The sequence below is a fragment of the Peromyscus leucopus genome, chromosome 15 (assembly GCF_004664715.2).
Source record: "Peromyscus leucopus breed LL Stock chromosome 15, UCI_PerLeu_2.1, whole genome shotgun sequence".
Lineage (NCBI taxonomy): Eukaryota > Metazoa > Chordata > Mammalia > Rodentia > Cricetidae > Peromyscus > Peromyscus leucopus.
The window spans coordinates 49,917,353-49,923,352 of record NC_051076.1 but is presented as its reverse complement, the minus strand read 5'-3'; positions in this window follow the sequence as shown (position 1 = coordinate 49,923,352).

Below are 6,000 nucleotides of genomic sequence, written 5' to 3'. Positions count from 1 at the left end.
TTCTGATGGTCCTGCAAAAGGGTCATTCAACTGTCAAGGGGTTATGACCCATGTGTTAAGAACCACTTCCCTAAAAGCATCTAGAAGAAGCATAGCCTTATCACCCATGATTTTGGGCCCTAAGGCATTTTTTAGACTTCCTAGCCTTGAACTCTAAGGTAGTGAATCTGTATGGTGGTAAGCCATGGAGCATGTGTTAACGTGTTATAATGGCCATAAGAAACTAATACAATGTTATGTGATTTTGAAAAATCAGTTCTTTCAAACTGTATATACATGCTTATTTCTTTATAAAATCTCAACCTTTTTCTAGTACAGTTTTACATCAAAGATGGCTATGTTAAATTTTCTTGTACAATATTGTAAATGACCATAGTTTAATTTCAACTAAGTACTTCTGTAAGATATTTTATAAACACAACATTTATTTTAGTGACAGCATGTCTTTTTTTTTTTAGCCTTTTTCTTTCTAATAAATACATGTTCTTATTTGTTCTTTTTATTTTGTTTTGATACATGTTCTAGTCAGGTTTCCTTTTTTTTTTTTTTTTTTTTTTCTGTGATAAAACATTGAATTTGAGGCCAGTCTGGTCTACAGATCGAGTTCCAGAACAGGCTCCAAAACAACACAGAGAAACCCTGTCTCAGAACTGCCTCCCCCCTCTAAAAAAAATCACTGACCAAAAACAACTTAGGAGAAGAAAGGATTTATTTCATCTTATAGCTTAGAGTTGATCATGAAGGGAAGGCAGGGCAGGAACTCATGTTAGGAACCTGAAGGCAGAAACTGAAGCAGGTGCCATGGAAGAACACTGCTTACTGGCTTGCTTCTCATGGCTTTGCTCAGCCTGCTTTCTTATACAACCCAGGACCACCTGCCCACGGGTGTTACCACCCACAGTGGACTGGACTCCTCTACATCAAGAAAATACCCCTGCAGACTTGCCTACAGGCCAATCTCATGGAGGCATTTTTCTCAATTGAGGTTCACTCTTCCCAGATAATCTTAGTTTCTTAGTTTCTGCCAGTTTGACAAAGAACTAACCAGAACAATACCTATACTTTAATAACAGAAGCAAAAAACGTGTGGAGTTCCATTGGTATTCTGAAATCACACTCCCTTGAGAGTAGTAATATCCAATATAAGAGGAGCTTTTTGTGTTGAAAGTTAGGAATCTAGTAATTCTTGGGCCCTTCTCTTATTTCTAAAATGTAGTCTGATCAGTGAATTAGTAGGGACAACCAATAGAAAGTATTTAGATTATAAAAACCACTATTTCATTAAGATCCTTAACTTTTATTTTACTTAAAAATTATAATCTCAAAAATAAAATGAAAAAAGAATTCCAACACATTTTATACTTATTTTTTTTCTTTTTTCTTTAAAAAAAATCTTTATTCTCATATGATATATATATATATACATACATATATATATATGATCATATATGGCTGTTTATAAGTATAAGCATACAGGATCACTCCCTGATAGTATTTCTAATACCATTATCCATATTGGAAACACTAAATTTCATCACCTGTGTAGAGGAAAGGTATGAGAATAAATAATCACAGACGCTATGAATGTTCTTTGGGCTTCATATTTTTCTGTTCTCTTTAAACATTTTCATTTTTGTCCTGTTATCTGTCATACTTCCTGTTCAACAGAACACAACTCCTATCCTAACCCTTCAAGGAGACCTGTAGCAGGTGAGTTAGAACTCTAAATAAGAAAGCACAGGAATCAACTGAAAGATCAGGAAATATTTGATTGACAGCATACATCTACCTAAATTGGAAGATAGCCATGGCCCTTGCAGCTAAATCCCAACCCCCAGAGCAGCAGCCTCATGGCCTTTGGTTGAGGATTATCTGATTCTAGGGTTTTGTGTTGAAATCAGTCTCCGTGATGCAAGGGTCTCTTTGGGGACTCTGAGGCAAAACGAACAAGTTGGCAAAGACTCGTCTAAGAAGGCTTTCCAGAAGGGCAAACACTGTATTCTTCTCTGGACGCATAGTAAACAGAAATGTTTAGACTTTGTCCTGAGGTAGGAAGTGTTCTAACCTTGGGCCATCACAGAATCACCAGTTCTAGATAAAATCTACCTGTTGCACACATGAGTAACAATACTGGAAACTCTGTAAAAGACAAAAGTAGGATGTGTGTGCACATGCGTTAGTTTTACAAGAGAACTGTAGAAAGTAACTGTTACATTTAGAATATGATTCTTACATATCCATGCTGGTGGATAACATTTTAACAGCCCCTTTGACATTTCTCTCTGCTCCCAGGATTGCCATCTTGTCCTCCTTCCAGGATGACCAGAGGTGAACTCTGCCAGGTACTGCTATGCGTTAGCTCATAGCTCTGAGACCCTAGAGAGGCTGGTGCAGGTGCCCTTTGTCGACTTCTGTGTCTTGGTCAGAAGTAACAGGAGAGGACAGTGTATCAGGGTTAATTGCTAGAAGGAAAAATGTGCGAATTCAAGGGAATATAAATAGGTTAGCAAGAGAGGGAAAGTCAGGAGCAGAAACTGTAGAATATTTACTCGCTTTGACCAGAGGGATAAGGTGAGCCAAGTCCCCAAGTAAACTAACATTTCAGTAAGGGCTTGATTTTTAAAGTTTTGCATTCCTTTCTAAAGCTGCCTCCCCACATCCAACTCATTAAAATGAAAGAAAGCGATGTGCACACGAAGTTAATGATAATCATCAGCACAGAGATGCAGGATCTAGTCAGCTTCCTGCTGGGAGAAAGCTGTCATAGGGATGATGACGTCTGGGAGAGGAAGATACAAAAGAGAAACAAGGGACTCATGAAAGAGAGAATTCAAGTTGTAGACAGAAAGGTAAAATGATGTCTGAATACTCAGGTGTTTATGAGATATTGGGGACATTGGCACATCTGAAGTAATTCTAATGGGTGAATGTACCTTGTCTGATGCAAGATCTTTGTGGTGGCTCAACAGTCAAATTGGCCTGGAGAGTTGGAGAAATTCATTATTTGGAAACTTGTAAACTATGGAGCGGTGGTGCAGAAATACAGCCCGAAGCCACCATTGTTCTGTCCCTGTGGTCAGGTTGGGTACTATAGCATCCTAGGAGGACAGGAAGGTGTCCACACTCACTACTGTTCACTGGTCTCTGCACAATTTGGTCATGTGAGCCCAGTGTTTAAAGTGAGCCCTGCTGTTTCTCCCTTTTTATCTCTGACAACTTCATACATGTCTATAGCCAGTTTCAGTCTGTTACCAAGCTACCTTCCTCATCCCCACGCCCTCTCCTGCTGAAATCCTCTCTAACAAGCCTCTTCACTATTCTCACGTCTTCCCTTCGCATGTGGCCCTCTGAACTCCCAAGAGTTGCGTGCATGAGCTGGAGTGGGAGGTGTGTGGTGTCACTGGAGTGTGGACAACTTAGCAGTGCTTCCTTCACCAGTGGAGAGAGCCATCCCTTCCTCTGGCAACCACTGACTGTCGAGACTCCCTCAAAGAGGGACGGGGTCTCCGTGAGGAAACTCTGACTGGCCCAGTCTCCTACAAACCCTTTGCAGCGAGTCCTTGAGTATAATGCTGTGTCACAGCCAGGAGGCTTACTTGTTGTTGTTGCCTACTTCCCCACCCTCCTGCTCTTATAGTCTACTTCCTCTTCTGTGATGTTCTCTGAGCCATGCACAGTCAGGAGAAGTTACCCTCTGAGCGATAAATGGCTGTTCTGGAAAAAGTCCCTTACCGTCCCCATCCCACACTCACAACTTTCTTTTTCAATGAGTTAAGACTACGCCTGAAAATGTCAAACATACCGTGTGTGTGGTGGATGGAAGTCTGTTCCATACTGACTTGCATATTATTGTCCATAAGTAACTCAGCTCTCTCGCACGCTTCAAAGGCTAGGGCTTTTTAGAGAACATCTGCCCTTGTAAACTGAGCCCCTCTGTCATCGTAGGCGGCGGACTAGTGTATGATGACTTTCTGGCAGATAGAAAACAGAAAGGGGACGAGAGAGATTTCTCAGTGGGTAAGAATGCTTGCTGTTCTTCCAGAGGATTTGAACTCAGTCCCAGCACCCAGGTTGGGCAGCCCAAAACAGGCACCTACACACATATGACTTGCATTCACACAAACACAGACAGATACACATAAACAAAAATTTAAAAAAAATCACAGAAACCAGAAACAAGCACTGATACTTTTAAATCCTTTAGCTTAGGTACTTCAGCTTAGTATCTATGAAGAGCATAGATACTAACAGAAAGCTTAATGAATCTTCACACTGGCATTACCCCCTCCCCAGGGATTCTCTCCTAGGGTTTCTGTCTTATTCTCTGGTTTCACATCCCTTCGCTTTCCGGGGTGGAACCGTACAGAATGTGCTTTCTTGAGCCTGCCTTCTTTTGCTCCACCTTTGTCTCTAGGATTCATCTATGTTGCATATGGAAAGCTTATTCTTTACATGGCTGAGTAATAGTCTCCTATAGGGCACAGAGAAGTTTATTTATACAGATTTCTGACTGATGGATTTTTGGAGGTTCCCAGGGTTGGGTCTGAATTTCATGCACATTTGGTGTCCTGAGAGTTGAACAAACTGGTTGCAGACCTCTTATGTTGGAGGAGGCTGTGTAGATTTTGCTTCAGTCAGGACTGCCAAAGATGTTTTCCTGGGTACTCAGTTAAGGTTACAGTCTCACACAAAATGTGTGGCAACCCCAGTTGTTAGAAATCTTTACCAACCCATAACGTTACAGTTTAGATCTGAAGTGTCCCCAAAAGGCCTTGTGTTAAAAGGTTTGGCCACAAGTCACAGGTTGACAGGGAAGTGGTGGAGCCTTTCAAAGGTGAGGGCTTGCAGAGGGAAGTGGGATCAGAGCATCAGACCCTATCCCCTTCCTCTCTGTGATTTCGTTCCTAGGCCTCTGCATGGCGGACAGCTTTGGTTCACCACACGCCTCCTGTCATCTAGACACTAGGGGAACTGATCATCCAAACCTCTGCAGCTGCCAGTCAGAAGAAATATGACATCCTTTGCATATTTTTAAGGGATTCTGTCATGGTACCACCAAGCTCACTAACACTTGGTATGATTAATATTTTTATAATTTGGGGCTGATAGTATGTGTATTGTGACATTTTGTTTTTAATTTGCATTTTTTCACGTGCTTATTATATCCATTTTGGACATCTTCTTTCAAGAAGTAACATTTAAGAGTCTTTTTTTTTCCTTTCCATTTTTCAAGACAGGGTTTCTCTGTGTAGCCTTGGCTGTCCTGGAACTCACTCTGTAGACCAGGCTGGCCTCAAACTCACAGAGATCCACCTGCCTCTGCCTCCTGAGTGCTGGGATTAAAGGAATGTGTCACCACTGCCTGACTAAAGGTCTTTTTTATTTTTTGTGTTTATTTTACTAATTAATGAGTCTGAAGTTTTTAAGTGTTTTGATTATTGAGTCATTTGTTAGATATAGACATGTATGCCACATACAGATATACATAGATATTCATATGAATGTTAGCCATAAATATGTATGTATATCAAATATAGCTATGCTACATATCAATATACTGAGTGCTGAGATTAACCACTCGGCTCAGAACTCCTGATTTTAATTTTAATTTTTCCCCTTTTTACCTAGTATCATTCTTATTATCTTTAGATGTCTTCAATACACCAAATGAATCAGACATTTGCTGATGTCTTCCACTAGGATCGTCATTGCTCTGCTGTCTAAATTTTATGCTATAAGAATCTCAGTTTATTTTTATCCGTGGTAATGAAGTAGGGCAAAGTTCATTTCCTTCTATCTTTTTAAGCATCATCATTAAAAAGAGACTTTTGCATTTTCTTACTGAGTTGCTGGAACATGCTTATAATCAAGGGACCATATACATGTGTCAGCTTTGGGCTTCTCTAGTTTGGTTGTTTTGTTTTGAATCAATACCACAATATCTTAACAACTATAAATTTATAGTAAATGTTGAGACATAGGACTATAAATGCTTTCCTG